General features: G+C 39.3%; 1 protein-coding gene and 1 long non-coding RNA gene across 8 annotated transcripts in view; both read right to left on the minus strand.

The window, feature by feature from the left end:
- The window catches only part of KCND2 (potassium voltage-gated channel subfamily D member 2), a 478,528-nt gene that overhangs the window by 259,727 nt on the left and 201,461 nt on the right, over positions 1–17,340 (minus strand). The window lies entirely within an intron of this gene.
- Positions 1–17,340, minus strand: part of LOC144288497 (uncharacterized) — a 229,494-nt gene that overhangs the window by 26,890 nt on the left and 185,264 nt on the right. The window contains exons 4-5 of one of the 6 annotated variants that reach the window (XR_013356357.1): positions 16,316–16,361; positions 15,556–15,816 (exon numbers count right to left, since the gene is read on the minus strand). The exons of 3 other annotated variants lie outside the window; for them this stretch is intronic. This is a non-coding gene — a long non-coding RNA (uncharacterized LOC144288497). Of the gene's footprint in view, positions 1–8,468; positions 8,489–15,554; positions 15,817–16,315; positions 16,362–17,340 lie in introns of those variants that run through there. 2 more of the 6 variants (XR_013356363.1, XR_013356364.1) reach the window with 2 other exon arrangements.

Raw genomic sequence — 17,340 nt, forward strand, 5'->3', positions numbered from 1 at the left:
GATAGAAAACATTATAGCCAGAGGCCTGTACAAGAAATTGTTATTGAGTCAGAAATATGAATTGTTAGTAAAGCTTCTTTAACTCAGTTTTTTTCTGATGGCTATAATTATATTATTAAAACTTTTTAAACAAATCTTCACCCAGATTATCAGAGCTCTAAACATTTTTTAACAGTTCTTTATTTTTCATATTACATCAGGAAAACAAATCTTTTTTCCATGATTCATTATCTAAGTTAGTTGAGGATAAATTAATTTTCGCTGTTTCCATGGGCCTCTGGGATAAAGAAAAAATGAAGACTGTAGCAGAACTCGGTTCCAGGAACATCCCTATAATACAGTGAAAATGTGACTTCACTGACAAGGTTCATTTTTTTTTTTTTTTAACCTGAAAATCATCAGCACTTATTATTGATATCAACGGGGTAGCTAGCATGACCAAGTGATAATTTATGAGTGATGTAAGGTCATTTAAATGAGCGACATACTCTCTGTCTCTCATGAATAAAATCTTTAAACAAATAAAAAAATTTAAAAAAAATAAATGAGCGACATAAATGAAAATTTATGACAATGTAAAAGTGTCATATATCATAGGACAGTCCTGTATCTTTTATGTTGGTACCATGCTTTTTTCTACTTTCTTTTTTTTTAATATTTGGAGAATATTTTTTTTTAAGTAATCTCTACACCCACCATGGGGCTTAAACTCTGAAAGCCAAGATCAAGAGTTCCACATTCTACCTACTGAGCCAGCCAGGGGCCCCTGCAGCACACTTTAAGTAATACAAATGTTTTAGGATATAGTTCTCATGTGGGCTGCATTTAGGGCTGATCCTAAGAGTTATCATAGAGATTATAACACAATTGACTTATAAGCTCTATTTCTTAGTAATTTTTGCTACATATCATTGACAAATGAACGTGATGTATGATGATTAAAAGAACATCATTATCATCATGGTTACTATTATATTGTTAGCATATAAAAGAATCCACTGGGTAATTGAAAGGAAAAGCTAGTGAAGAGAGATAAAACGAGTTTTGTGAACAGTATTTTGATAAAGAAAGCAACTCTTATTAGTTTTGACACCAATTTGTGTGTCTTGTAATAATTAGAGTTATTCAGGCGGTTCTTACCTTACAAGTATGGAATCCAGACATCCAATAACTGTTGCTGAATTATTCGGTTGGCCCTACATGACTCTCATTTACTCAACTCCATATACACACCAGCCCAATTTGTCGGGCATGCTTAACCTCGCTGCCTTACTCAGACCACCTGCCTTGGTAGATAGTTCTGTGCAATTCTCTCTCACCTCTTAAAATTATATATTTTAGTGTTTCGCTGTTCAAAATGCCTGTCTCAGGTACTTAGCACATAGCATGACTGTTAGCAGATACTCAAGTAGGTAGCTTACAGTGAAGCAGCCATATATAATACGAGCTCTTCTAAACACATTTAGCTGTTCCGATGCTTTCCTACATCTGTCTCTTAACTTCCTATACTGGGGCTAAGCCAGAGGGAGAAATATACTGGGGTACAATCTAACTACTTCTCAAAAATGCCCCATGGCGGTGGCTACCGAATTTACCACTTTAGTCATGAGATGAGGCCAGCCCTGCTGGCTGGCATTTGGAAAGGTTAAGGGCTGTGGGAAAATTGTAGAGCCCCTCGTAGAGCTCAAAAGCAATGATTTTTTTTACAGTTTAGGTATTTCTTTCTTTCCCTTTTATCGGCTGTAATTTCCTATTTCTAGTTTATTAGGTTGCATTATTTCTACCATAAGGCAGTACACATCCATGTGAAAAAAAGAGAGGGTATAATGGATTTTTTTTTGAACGGTGTGAGAATAAAATTAGTGAAGTTAGGTATTAAAGCACTATTTCCTTCCTGCCCCCTCCACCCCTTCCCACCCAGACACACATGCTCACACGCCAGGTAGCAGAAAAACAACAATTTAATATGAATAAAGGCAGGTTAAGTCTAAAGTATCAATTGACTTAGAGGGCTCATGATATCAATAGAATGGAGTGGGCTGGTTAGCTTCACGTTGTCTAGTTTGCTTATTTGGTTAAATAATAAGTATTCAGTTAATTGACATGTATTTGAAAGCAGCTTTCTGGGCCAAGTACTGTTAGAGACTCGGGAATTACAGTAATGAGGAAAACAGACAAGAATCTGGTTTCAGGAGCTTACTCTCTAGTAATGGCTGGAAATTTCTTGGTCGGTACCAGACACTATTTATTTTAGTTTTATTTTAAAGATTTTATTTATTTATTTGAGAGACTTAGATAGAGAGAGAGTGAGCAAGAGAGAGAGAGAGAAAGAGAGAGAGTGAGCATGAGTGAGGTGGTGGGGAGAAGAGGAAGAGGGAGAAGCCGACACAGACTCTGAGATCATGACCTGAGCCAAGCACAGGTGCTTAACCGACTGAGCCACCCGGGTGCCCCCGGACACTGGTCTGGTTGGCTCATGTGTTGAAGCCTCCCAACAACCCCATCAGATAGGAACGATGGAGGCAGATGAGAAAACTGAGGTACTGAAGGTTAAGTGACTTGCCTGTGGTCGTGCCAGTGGGCAATGGTACCGGGATGTGAACTGGGTTCATTCCTCCCCTGGGTCTGTGCTCTCACGGCCAGGCCTCACGGAAGCTTGAAAAGATTACCCTGCGTAAAGCAATGGTTTTTTCCAAAATGAACACCATCCTTTTCTAGTGGAACGAAGAAGCCTTTCTAGGTTGGTTGTGATGATGAGTCTTCACCTTGGAAACCTGGTCCATTTTCCATCCCATTACCGTTTTCTGGCGATTCTCAGCATACTGGGATTGGATTCAGGAGGCACTTGATCGAATTTTGTCTCTTTGTCCTTAATCTTAACCAAAGGTAACCGAATTGGCCGGATTTCTGTGAACCTCAGCAAGGCTACACTGTCAGAGCTTACACAGTCTGCGGGTGAGCACATTGAGCATTCTGTCTCTCACTGTAAAGCTAAAGGACCACATGGCCATAGGAACGCGAGGAAACCAGAGAGCGGAGCGCAGGATGACCTCTCCCCCGCGCACTCTCTCTGTCGCCCGCCATGTTCTGTTATTTGACCCTGGAGCCAGTCACTGGAGCTCTGGGAACCCCAGTTTCCACCTCTACAACAGTTGCTAACGATCTTCCTCCACAACAACAGGGCTGGTGTGAGGAGCTGATAGAGAAAATGTAAATACAAAGGCTTTGTAATTTTGAAAAAAAATTATGCAAATTTTAAGTTGCAAATAATTTGAAGGAGAGGGATAGAGCATTTAGCCTTCTGCATAGCAAGCGTTATGCAAGATCGTTATGAAGATCCTTATTTAAGGGAGGAGGAAATAAAAGGATAAAGACAGGCACTCTGCACACAGCAGTCACTCCATGAACGTTAGTTAACTTTTTCTTTTCCCCCTGATACAAACTAGAATATATTCCTATCTATTTATGGACGACTTTCAGAGCTAAATTAAAGGACAGAAATCAAATTACCTCTTGCTTCTTATGGGTATAATGTTGAAACACACTTAATCCCCTTTTTCCCCTTTGCCTAACATAAGACTTTTCTGAATAAAAATGTCTGAGGGGTATTGGCTTTCTTATAGCAACAATTTTCATGAAATGGAACGTGCAAAACTCAGCTTTGGTGTCTAAAACCAGGTCCTTAATGGTCAAAAACGAAGGTCTGGAGGAGAGCAGATGGTGGAGGACCTGCGTGGTGAGGAAGCGAATGAGAATATGTAGAGAAGCCCATGACCTTGACACCCTCTACCCTGCTTTCCTGGAGAAACTAGATGTAGGTGGAGATGGGAAGACGGTGGTCAGGGCTGTTGGACGGCTGTGGTGGGCAGCAAGGGCAGAGAACACACATGCTTCTGTTCATCATTGAGGACTCAGAAACGAATGACCCCACGTGTACCTCTGAGGCCTTCCTATGAGCTTGGCGAGCAGAACGGCCAGGCAGGGAGGTACTTGAGTTCCCGTGTGGCTGGCGTCCACGGCCCCCACCTAGAAGCCATGGCTAGGGGATTTATGGGAGGTGGGCACTACAGAAAAGAGGGGGGTAGGTAGCTGCACATTGCTCAAGCTGACCAGAAGATGTGGCAAGATCAAGGGGTGCCACGGTGACAAGTAGGACACAGGCAAGGAGCCTGTCATTTGGCCACATCACAAGTTCCATGACTTGTGAGGAGCAGCAGGACAAACGGCAACTGGTTGGATAAAGAGTGCTACCCTGAAGTCCCCCCAGGGGTCCTGAACCTCCCTACTCAGCACAGGGTCACAGAGCCTCCCCTTTCCCTCAATATCTCCAGGGCCTAGCTTAAAGAGGGAAGGAAGGTGAGGGGAAAACAGCTGAGAGACCAAGCATTTCATTATTCCTCCACACTGTTACAATTATTAAACTGAATTTTTAAAAAAACACTTCTGATTGGATAAAAGTTTCTGTTTTTCCCTGCTAACCAGCGCACAGAGTACACATGAAGGAGGCCAGGGAAATTATAGATGTAATGAAGGAGTTCTATTACCTCCAGGCATGAGTTGGTGTTGGAGTGACATGTGCCGTCCTGCTACAAGAATAACAGGGTGAAAGAAAGAGGAGGTATTAGAAGGGCGATCAGAGGAGGCCTTTTTGAAGAGACGACACTTGAGCAGGATTCTCAAGCATTATTAGAAAGACTCAACCAAATGATCACAGTGGCCACTCTTCCAGTTGGAAAAAGCGCAGAGCCCCTGAGTCATGAAACCTGACCTGGATGCCTTCCTTTAATGATGCTTTTTGTTGTTGTCGCCACTTTATTCCCTGTGACAGTGGCCCTAGCATTGAGGTTAAGTCCTTTATTATTATTTTTAAAGGTTTTATTTATTTATTTGAGAGAGAAAGAGAAAGAGAGAGCATGAGTGCAGTGAGGGGCAGAGGGAGAAGCAGACTCCCCCTGAGCAGGGATCCCGACTTGGGGCTCGATCCCAGGACCCCGAGATCATGACCTGAGCTGCAGGCAGATATTTAACTGACTGAACCACCCAGGCATCCCTAAGTTCTTTATCTTTTAAATTTTTTATTTTTTATTTTTTGGAGAGAGAACACAGAGGGAGAGAGACCCTCTTAAGCAGGCTCCAAGCCCAGCATGGAGCCCGACTCGGGGCTCAATCTCACGATCCTGACATCATGATCTGTGCCAAAATCAAGAGTCAGTTGCCTCAGCGACTTGAGCCACCAAGGTGCCCCAAGGTGGAGTCCTTTAAATTAAGCATAACCCAGCACCCAGGTGCTTTGGATCACATCCCACGGACCACCAGCACAATCACAAGCTCCATCCTTGGCTCTCACATGGACCTCAGGACCAGGAACTCCTCCGTCTCTGGTACTGCAGCCGAGCCTCTCCACATCTAACACGGGCTGTGTGCTGGCCCTGTGAAGGCTCCCAGGGCTGCTCAGGACTGGAAAGTTCTACATTCTAGGGGCAGTCTACAGCCATCTAGCTATCGGTGCATTCCTAACCATCATTGTCTATCACATGGGTTGGATTTCATGTTGGCTTTGTTTCTGAGTTTATTAACTGTCCACAAGTCTTTGTCATCTCTTACCAACTCCTTGCCGTGGTTTTCAGCTTCATGTGGATTCCCAGGTCTGTGGCCAGAGCTGTTCCTAAATGTCTTCCCAAATGTCACCATTCGTCTTTACATTACAAAGATTGGGATTTCCCATTGTTTCATAGCATTTGGTATCTGGGTGATTCCTATTTCAAGAGTGTAGATCAGGGATCCCTGGGTGGCGCAGCGGTTTGGTGCCTGCCTTTGGCCCAGGGCGCGATCCTGGAGATCCGGGATCAAATCCCACGTCAGGCTCCCGATGCATGGAGCCTGCTTCTCCCTCTGCCTGTGTCTCTGCCTCTCTCTCTCTCACTGTGTGCCTATCATGAATGAATAAAATTTAAAAAAAAAAAAAAAAAAAGAGAGTGTAGATCACTAAGTCTAGTTATAACTGTTCCAAAGCCTGAACTTATCACAATACTTCAGGCTTCCTCTATAAAGTTAAAAAAAAAATTAAAAACAACCAAAAAAAAAAAAAAAAAACAAAAACCAAACCAAAACAAAACAAAACAAAAAGACAAAAAAACCCGACACCCAAACAAGGGTGCCTGGGTAGCTCAGTCAGTGAAATGTCTGTCTGATGCTTGGTTTTGGCTCGGGTCATGATCTCAGGGTCCTGAGATCAAGCCCTATGTCAGGCTCCACTCTCAGCGGGCATCTGCTTGAGGATTCTCTCTTCCTCTCCCTCGGCCCCTCCCTGACCCTAGATTGCATGCATGTGCTCGCTCTCTCCCTCTTTCTCAAAAATCAATCAATCAATCTTTTAAAAAGCAAACAAACCGTGTTTGTGTTTGTAATTCCAGCCTCACCACAATCTTATGAGAAAAAAAATTACCATTACTATTTTACACGAACTAGAGCTTAGGTAAATTGCCCATAATCATGAGCTGATGACAGGGATTTGGCAGCAACACGATGCTATTCTAAAGCCCATGCACTTTCCACTGTGGTTCACTGGAGCCTTTTACTCCAGATACTCTTCTGGCATTTTCTTAGTTTGCTGTTCCCTCATTCCTGAGTTTACCCTGGCATATTTCTTTTATTAAGATTCCACCCTCCACCCCCTCCCCACTTGGTAGCAATATAACCTCAGGTAAATTGCATCACTTTCTTGAATTTGTTTTCCTTATATTTAAAATATGGATAAAAACTGCTATAGTGAGGTAATACTAGACACATTAAAAATATCTAAGAGTCTAGTCATTGTTTTGTTATTGGGCACATGTTCTTTGAGGATTCCACCATTTATGATGTCCTGACGTCTCTAAAGGTATATAATTCCTTTCCCTATTTGCTTTACTTAATATTACCTTATTATTACAGCTTGCTCCAACACTTTGCATGATTCAATATTAATAAGCACTGCAAAGAGCAGTTGACGTTCACTCTGATATTCCGTAACTGACGGTAGAGTTGAATATCCTGTTCAACAGGGTTAATTTTCAAAGAAATGATGTTGTCTGGTAATCATCAGTCTACTCATAGCACAGATCCTGAGGACAGTGATTGTGAGGTGATAGTAAATTAAAGTTTTGGAGAGATTAAATAGCTTGACTATGAATGAAGTGGATAGACAGTGACAGTAGAGAGCTCAAATTTCTAGAACCTCATTATTAGAATGTTACCCAGGCGAAAAAAAAAAAAAAAAAAAGGTATGCCTTGCAGTATCAAATGTGAGAAATTCCAGATCTATGGTGTCAATATTTCATGCACGTATTTTCTATCTAGAGACAATGTGGAGATACTTTTAAAATAATCTTTTCCTCAATTATGCCATTTGGAGGAATGTATAATTCTAGTCAAATAATCATAAATTGCTACCATTTGTACATCTGTCACAATTAATTATCTCTGAGGATTTATAATGCGAAAAAATAAACGATGTCTTTAAGTTGCGGATAGGTAGGCCACAAAGATAATGACTTTACATTTGATTCTCAAGAGTACTACTAATAATGAAAAAATGTATTTTCCTATCATGTTAAAACATAGTAGTTCACTAAAAAAGTTCCGTCTTAATAGTTTATATAATAGTTAAGTACGGTTTGCCTATAATTTGGTGTGACGCTGATTGCATGGAATTTCCATCAGCTCTAGTATCCTCCATGTCTATTAATTGATGATTCATCATTAATTTCTAATGATTCTAATACTACATACACACATTTTTTTCTTTCTTCTTATGTAAGTTAATGGGACATATACATGGAATTATTAAGCTCTATGACCAATTCACATACTGGCTTAACTGTGGGGCCTCACCAAGAATATTAATTCAATCCATAAATGATGATTGGATGCATTTTACATATACAATATATCACATATATATAATGTCATATAATAATGCACGTATAATCATTTAAAAAATGTACTGAGTTACCATGACATCTATCTATTCCTATGCCCCCTTGTCTACTAGGATAGTTTCCATTCTATGCCTTTCTAGACTGGTTACGAATTCTCATAGAATCATAGATTCTTTAAGCTTTGACAGAGAAGTTGACTGCCACCTAATTCCTTCTCATTTCTATTCACTATTTTCTCTGAAAACAAAACCGACCAAACAACAACAGCAACAAAAGTGCTCTAGTTAACAAGCTTATGGAAACTGGATGAGGAATGGGGGGGAAGGGGAATCTATGAAAGGAAGAATTGCCTGTGCATGGTTACCTTTGAAAAATGTTATTACGGTCTGAGATCTAAAACATAAAATATCTGGGTCTGTGTGGAAAAAAAAGAGGATCACATTAGCTCACCCGGAAAAGAGATAAATAGGCCGGGTACATGTAATGTACTTACGGTAAAGTGCTTGATGGTGGGGTGGAAAATAAAGTAGGAGTCTACAGAAATACACGTTCCAGACTTACAGATATCACTAGTTGGAAAAAAAAAAAAAAAAAAAAAACTTAACAGAGCACAGCTCATTTAACAAAGTAAATGTTATCCCGTTCTCTTGAATTGATATAGTTCAGGGTAGTGATGGTGGTGCACGGTGCTCTGCAAAATTCGAGCTTTCTCAATTTGTTATAGCGTGCGTGTTTCTTAGGAAGAGAGGCACCGTGGGTACTAATTTTCATACACAAGTGTGGAATAAACATAGTATCGTTTTTATTAAGAGGAAAACAATTTCAGACATCACATCACTCTAGAATTCTATGCTCCATACTAAGTAAGAATATGAAATGAAATTTTACTATATCCTCCTATTTTCAGAAGTAAATTAATAGCCAGAATCCTAAGTCTCAAAATATAACTTAAGCAGTACTCTTAATCTGTATAACGATCCAATAAGCCGAGTCTAACAGGATGTTAGAATTCAGTCTGGTTACTTTTTTCTTTCTTTATGAACCAGAAGATCGGTGTTTTGTGTCTGACTTGGGTTAACACCGATGCTAGCCTCATGCATTTAGTTGGGTAGTTTTCAATTGAGCAGACTCATCACAGATTTATAATTATTTCAATCAGAAAAACACTCACAATTGATCTAACAGAGAAGATGGGAGAAATTTGTGCTGATCCATATTTCACCCCGGTTCATGGCCACCGTCCAGCGCTGCTAATTTGGTTTTTGACTCTCTCATATTCCACTGAACCTTTCTGGGGGAATAGCCTATGCATCTGGCAGATAAAAACAGACAGGGACAGAACTGGGACTTGAGCTCCCAGTTCTCCACTACTGAAATAGAACATTGGCTAATAATGATTTTCTAACAATATTAGTGTTGTTAGACTCTTCTGTATCCTTTTGTTGAAGTTTTCTGGCACCAGGGAGCTAAGAATGAACGCAGAGGACATATTTAATGCTGAAAAGCTACCCATCCACTGAAGATATTTAAAATTCCAAAATGAAATTATATGTAGCACTTCACTGTGAAACAGAATTTAAATATGCCACTCATGGACGAAATCATGAATTCCATTTTACTTTCAAATACACATCTTTATAAAATTACACTCGGCTAATAACTAAACCTATTCCATTACAGAGGTATGAAAAAGATGAAGTGCTGAGCTTCACAAATGAGAGGAGCCAATTCATCTATGTTTTGTGAATTACTCATGCTTGACATTTGAGGAATTTATACCAATAAAATGCATAATGGATCAAAAGTTAGTAAGTTTTCAATTTAATTTTTAAATACAGGGATGAGAGGCGATGTGTGTGCGTGTGTGTTGTATTCACAAAGATCTTTCCAGGATCTGCTATTATCATCCAGCACCATGCTTCCTTAGTAAGTTCTAATATGGAAACAAGTGGGATTTCATGGTCAGCAGTATCCCTGCTTTCAGTCAGGGATCAATGAAGAATAAGCCTGAAGCTGGGCCTATATCCTGTGCAATCTCATTATGACAGGTTTCTAGGAAATCAATCTGTCTGCTGTTTATTGCACATTTCTCGGATAGATCACATTGAAATTCAGCCCTAAAGTTCTTCAACTCTCATTCCATAGAAAACAGCAACAGTGGAACCAATTCACTGTTAAAAAATACATAAATATGTAAATAAAATCGTGGCATATAGATAGGCTTGTTGTTGCTATGGCTTTTTAAATATCCATAGAAGGATACCATTTTCTAAAAATATCCTATAGAAAATTAAGTTCCCCACTAGAAGTCACTTGAATTTTTTCCAAAAAAAGAATGTTACAAGAAGTATAAATTTTGGAGTTTTGTGCAAACTATCAATAGAAGGAATCATTACTACAATACCATCTGGGGGATGCCACAGATCTGTACTGTGGATAACACAATGACATTAAGGAGGACCCTCCTTATGACAGTGCTCAAAGCCATCCTCCTTTCCCTATCTGCTCTAGAGGAAATCATATTATAGCAAAGGGGCTCCATTTATTATTTACTTTAAAGCTGCAAATGAATACTTATTGCCTCTTATTCATATATCTGTGAAATGAGAATGCAAGAGAGAGTTAAGTACTTAGTTAATATTTACGAGGGATTTAAATGGAAAACAATGAGAAAAGTCCTAATACATGAATGCTGTTTTCTGCACTTAAACACTTGAAAATGTGGAATTAAAAAATTTCACATCCCATTTACTAAGCCAGCTGCATCTTTCTCCCCAACACCAATTACTTTGCAGTATACTTTTTCTTTAACAGAGGCCTGAAGCTTCTAGAGCCTACCTTGATGAATGCAAGTTTGTATGTATGTGCATAATTGTCATTTATCAACACTAATGTTAACAGTGAACTTCGTAAGTGGCCATTAAAAATTCTCAGTAAGGCCTGATTTTTCATTACAGAAATACTACAGAAGTACCTTTATGGATTTATGTTCCAGATGGTAGTACCATCTGGGAGCTAACTTTCATTGTCTAATAGTTTCTTGCTACATTTACATGTATTAGGCATCAACACCCACTTCTGGTTACAATCGTTTTCTTTCCTAAGTCAGTGCTTAGGAGAATGCGTGTGTAGAGCTTATTATGAACTGATCTCAGGTGACAAAAAGAAGTAAACAGCCTGGAAATTTCACATTGTTAATAATGGGATGCACAGCAATAGAGTGACCTCCGTTGACCATTTCCAGACGTGGGAGCAGCAGCATTTGTGCCTAACACATTTGCATGAAATGTGTATCCCCAGCAGGTTGGGTCTGCCACTCTGTTCCCTTGTGAACGTAGACTTGCCAGATGGTTCCGATGGAACTTTATTTTCTTGAGAGGCTGCATTTAAAGAACACCTGATGGCCTCCAAATGCACCAAAAATCAAACTGCTAGATTTTCTAGTACATTGATAAAAATGAGAATAAAATGGAGTGAACAGCAACTACACAGCGCGTTACCCTTTGCTTAGGGACACCGATCCCATCCTGGCTCAGCCTTGAGAATCAAGAAACTGATGGACAGGCCAATCTCTTTTGTTACACACATCATGATGAAGGTTTGACTTATTTTCAGTCAAAATGTCTACCAGATGCAATTTTTCCTCCCCGATCCCATGTATCTAACTCCCGTAATTCTCCTCATATTGTCATAGTCTGTCGTTCACGATACTATGGTAGGCACCCCCCCCGCCCCAAAGATGTCCATATCGTAATCCTGAGAACCTCTTGGTATGTTACCTTACATGTCAAACAGGAATTTGGAAATGTGATAATCACAAAGGTCATTCTGAGACGAAGGCAAAAAAAGTCAGAGTCATAAAAAGGACACAAGATGATGGAAGTTGAGATTGGAATGATGTGCTTCAAAGATGAGCCAAGAGATGTAGGCAGACTCCAGAAGCTGGAAAAGACAAAGGCACAGATTCTCTCCCGGAGCCTCAGAAGGAACATGGTCCTGCCAGACAGCTTGATCTTAGCCACTGAAGAATCATTTTGGACTTCTGGCCTCCTGAACGGTAAGGCCGTAAATTTGTGTGTCAAGCCCTAAGGTTTAGGTTCTTTGTTACAGCAGCAATAGGAAGGTAATGCACATAACCTTAGAGTCTGTGGGCTCAAGCACTGTTTTCACAGTATTATTGAATCATTTTACTATAAGAATACTCTCTAGAGAGGGACAATTTGTTACTGAGGGAGAGTAAAGGGAGCATTGCCAGAATAATAATCTTGGGAAAGTAAGAGCGGCTGGAAGCCAGGACACAAGTGGGAGGATTGTATTCAGCTAGGAACAGAGACAGTTGGCTTCATTTTTTTTATCTCTAATGATAAGAATATCATAGACTGTGATATCATTGGCTGACAACCTCTCTTAGTTTTCTTCCAAATCCTGTGAACAGTATTACTCTCCTTTTTTCCCTGGGTTTATTTTCCTCCATCTTTGAATGTTTTCTATTCCCCAGTGACCCTGTCTACAGACTGTTTCTTCCTCCTCATTAGATGTCTCAATATTCAGTCTTATCTTTGGTGGTTGTTTAATTAAAATGAACACCTTCCAGAGTGCTGGTTCTTAACTGGGGACAATTCTGTCCCCCAGAAAGCATTTGGCAATGCTTGGAGACATTCTGGTTGTCACAGCTTGCGGGGGGTGGGGGAGATGTGCTGCTGGCATCCAGTGGGTAGAGCTCAGGGAGCTCAGGGATGGCTGCTAAATATCTTTTAATGCACAGAACAGTCCCTCAAGCAAAGAATTATCAAGCCCCAAATGTCAGTCATGCCACTGTTGGCTGTTGAGAATCTGTTTTTTTTTTTTTTTTTTTTTTTTAGAAGAAGATAGGGGGTGAGGGAGAAGGAGAAAGAGAATCTTAGGCTGGCTCCACACCCAGTACAGAACCTGGCTCAGGACTCAATCTCACAACCCTGAGATCATGATCTGAGCCAATGTCAAGAGCTGGATGCTTAACTGAATGGGCTGCCCAAGCACCCCGTGAGAAAAACCCTATTTTGGATAATACACCATTCTTTATGTTATAGTTCTCAGTTTCCTTGAAGCCAAGCTTCTTGAAAGAGTAGACTCCACTCATATCGTTTACTCTCTTTGCTTCCTATTGCTCCTCCACTATACCACACAGATTTCAACTTTTCCATCCTTATCTTCTCCTTTGGGAGGACTCTTTCAAATTCCCGAGTTTAAATATTACCAATATTCAAATGATGCTCACATCTTTATATTTCACCAATTTTACCCCCAAATGTGAGACAAATTGATCTCACTGACTGCTAGGCACCTCCATTTCTTTGTTTCAAACACCTCAAATTGAACATACACAAAATGATCTCATTAGTATCATGGAAATTTATTTTTCCTCCTGCATTTGCCACTTTCTTCCTCTCTAAATTTCTCAAGTCTTTGGTACTTTGTTTTTCTTTCTGTAGTCCATTCATTGCCCTACCCACTTACTTGCCAATTATGCCTACTTTTCAAAATTCTGTTCAAGTCTCTTCATGGAAACTCCTCCTGACACCTCTAAGAGCTAAGACCTACTAAGAGCTGAATCAGACCTCTCTCTCTGTTCATCCTTTATCGTCTTACAGCATGCTCCTGTGCAACGTCAATCACACAATCTGCCATACTGTATTACCAGTTAAGAACGCAGAAATAAAAATCGATGAAATTGCATAATATTTCCCTATAAGAATCCAAGCTGAGTATCTCTTGCTTGTTTTGATACAACCACATTGGACTTTCCCAACTTCCTTCACAAAATGACCTAAACTTTAATGCTCTATTGTCTCTGGCCTTTCGCTCCAAAATGCTGGGGTTCAACATTAGCTCTGTAAAAAAAAAAAGACTTCCCTTAAGTGTAGAGTGCAAAATTCCATAATGACCCCCCCCCATGACCTTTGCCCCTGGTGTTACTCCAGTGATTATGTTACCTTACATGGCAAAAGGGATTTTGCAATTGCAATTGAGATTACTAATCAATTAATTTTAAAGCAGATTATCTAAACAGCCTTAATCTAATCATGTGAACCCTTAAAAAGCAACAAATTTTCTTTGGCTGGTAGTAGAAGGAAATGTTGGAGACATTTGAAGCACAAGGGCTCCAAGTGCCATTGCTGGCTTTTACGATGGAGTGGAGAGGGGCCAAGAGAAAGGTGGGTGGGGGGTGACCTCTAAGAGAAGACGGTGGCCCTCTGCCCAGAGACACCAATGACACCAGGAACCTCTAGCCCCGAAGAACTGGGTTCTGCCAACAACCTGGATGAATGGGAAGTAGATTCTTCCCTGGAGCCTCTAGATAAGACCTGAACTTTGCTGACATCTTGATTTGAGCCTTGTAAGACCCAGTCGGACTCAGACTTCTGACCTAGAGAACTGTGAGATAACGAATGGCTGTTGCTTGAAGTTGCTAATTTTGTGGTGATTTGGTAGGCAGTGATGCAAACACTAAAAGCAAGGCCCAATTCTCCCTCCACCTCAGCAAACAAATCAATCCTTTTTCTACACTACAGTTTAAAGAGCTATTTCAATTTCAACCTGGACTTGCTTCTTTAACCTCAAGCTTTAAGTCCCCTAAAGGCAGGCATTGTGTACTATTTATATCACATCTGAAGAATAAATGAATGGACGAGATTAAAAAAAATGCATGTGACAAATAATTAGCCATACTTTGGTTTGGTTCTCTGGAAATAAATGTTTTATAACCTTGAACCAAGAACCAAATCAAACTATCTAACTAGCTTGCAAGAATGGACTCAGCCAGAGGCAGGACCCCTGACAACCTAATTTGATACACCAGTATAGTCTAATTGACAGCTAAGGGACAACCAGGCAGCTCCATCAGGTAATGGGGTAGCTTGGTACATGCTCTTCTTGAAAGAAAGAGTCTCAACTACAAGAGAAAGAAGAGAAATGTTTGCCTTATCCAATGCATTCAGTCAGAGTATACTCCTGAAAAATATAAACCTCAATTCTAATCCTTCCAGAATGTACTGGAATTGTTTTCTATATGCTAAGATTTTGCTTGTGTGCTAAAAAGCCCAACTCATGACCAGCAGTCCTTGTCTAAAAGTAATATAACGTGCAGTGTTACCTTCAATTTTGATAAACCAGGATACAAATGGTAAAAGATATAAAGTACCAAAGATGCCTCCTTTATTTCTTTCTGCCTATAAAATACTGTGGCTACGAGTAAATTCAATCTACAATTTACAAACAACCCAACGGTAAAAAGAGAAGACTAAGAGCTGAATGATTTTAACTACACAGATGAGGTGATTCAATTAAGCGTGCGTCTTTCCCCGTAGACTAGGTCACAGCAAAATGTGAGTAAGTGACTCAAACATATAGGAGAATTCTGCTCAACACACTGTATCACATGCAATACTTTATAATACAAAGTGATGTGTAAAATGAAAATAAAAGCTTAATTTGTTTATACACTTTTGTCTGAGTTTATGGATTACAAATGTAAAAAGTCAGACTTCCTAGCATAGCTTTAAAGGAGAGCACAAGAAGAGCACCGAATGCATGAACTTAGAGAGATCTACTTATTATATTCTTCCAAATTATAACAGCAAAGTTGAAGGGGGAAACCATAATTCCTCTCTCTTGAAGGTACAATACACATGCCAAAGTTTAAGTCACGATTTAATTATCTTAGCCTGTGTGAGAGAAAGATTACATGAAAAAAAGTAGTTAACAGAACACACTAGTGAGTTATACGTGGCCTTCATCAGTCTCCCTCGGATTTCACAAGAGCATAAATTAGTTTTTGTTGCGCTAGGCTTTGATATTTGGTGATTTGTTACTAGTAGCCGCATGCCTGTCTTGGCTTGATCCGAAGATGAAAGTAAGCCTAGGTAAATAAATAAATGAAAAAGAGGATTAAAGCAGAGCAAGAAACTAGTGCTCTCAGTTGTTTGTTTTGATATTTGGTATTTGATATTTGTGTATTCCACTGAAAATATGACAACTGATATAGTGATGTGGTTTTGTTTTATGGTTCCTCTTTGAAAAGTTTATTTCTTCATCTCTGGTGCCTTTCTAGTAGTCACATTCTTGTTTTATTTCTTTTCTTAGCAAGGGGTTATACCTTCTGTGATAAAATAGGGATTATTATCACTTAATACAGGATAAAGTAACAAGCGAGATGATTATTTCAGCCAACAAGAGAAAGGGTTCATGGCAGAGAGTGTGTACATTTTCTATAATGGTATATCTTCAAAAGCATTCTAGGGGTTTATATACTTAAAAGTATTACTCTATTAAAAGAACATTATTAGAAATAGTAATACTTCTTCCTGGCCAGAGACCCTTTATAGTTATGGTCTTCACTCTTTAAAATGCTCAGTTACCTGCAAATTTAATCTCAACAAGGCAAAGCTGCATGAATCCCAGAATCTAGAATTTAAATAAAAGAGTAGAGTATTTATATCGGACTTTCTTCTTTTAAAAGGATGATACTACTCTATTTGCATTAATTTTCTCAGGTTTAATAATCTTATTTATAGGATGTTACTTCAAATATCAAATATTGAGTATCTGTTGAAGGCTTTAACTCTTCAGACCACTGCATACTAACAATAACAACAAAATTCCATGATTTTCCTTGGGATGTTTTGGACAATACATTTGGAAGTGCACTAAGGAAATGACAATGAAATTACTTATGAAGAGAGCAACCGATACCAAAAATCTTACACATCCTATGGGACTGTGAAAATAATGTAAACTTAGGGTTTTATTTCCGACATTTCTTATAACTAAGTGACTTAATTCCCATTCAGATTGATGAACATGATTGTCTTTTTGGTTATTTTTAAAGACGGACTCATGTAAGGATCCAACTTTCTCGAGCGTATTTTAAAATTTCTTGAATTTACTAAGCATACCCACTGATTTGTTAGATATGCAATGGAAAACTACAAGTACAGGAGTGGGCAGATTATGATTTTAGAAAGGTGACAAAAGCAGAATTAAATGAGGGCAGAAATCTGTTTTTTTTAAACAAAAATAGCATTATATGTTGCAAAAATAACACAATTTCCATTAATCTACATACATATTTATAGTCTTCTTTGAAAAAGCATCCTGCACCTCTTAGAAAATTCTGACAGTAGAAGCCTCTGTCAATTATATAATTTCAAATAGCAACTCAAATATTTAGCAGCCTAAAACCATACGCATGGTGAAGAGAATAACATGAATGAAAAGGAAACTAAAAGCAGAGCCATGTAGGTTTGAACTGGGCAGTGATGTCGGAGTCTGTGGGGTCTTCAACTGAAACGAGACGGGGGCAAAATATCTGAAATATCATTTGTACCCAGCCTCTTGGTAGTGAAGACATGGTAGTGATGGAAGGAGTGTTTTGGCAAACTGA

The sequence above is a fragment of the Canis aureus genome, chromosome 18 (genome assembly GCF_053574225.1).
Source record: "Canis aureus isolate CA01 chromosome 18, VMU_Caureus_v.1.0, whole genome shotgun sequence".
In the NCBI taxonomy this organism is placed as follows: Eukaryota; Metazoa; Chordata; class Mammalia; order Carnivora; family Canidae; genus Canis; species Canis aureus.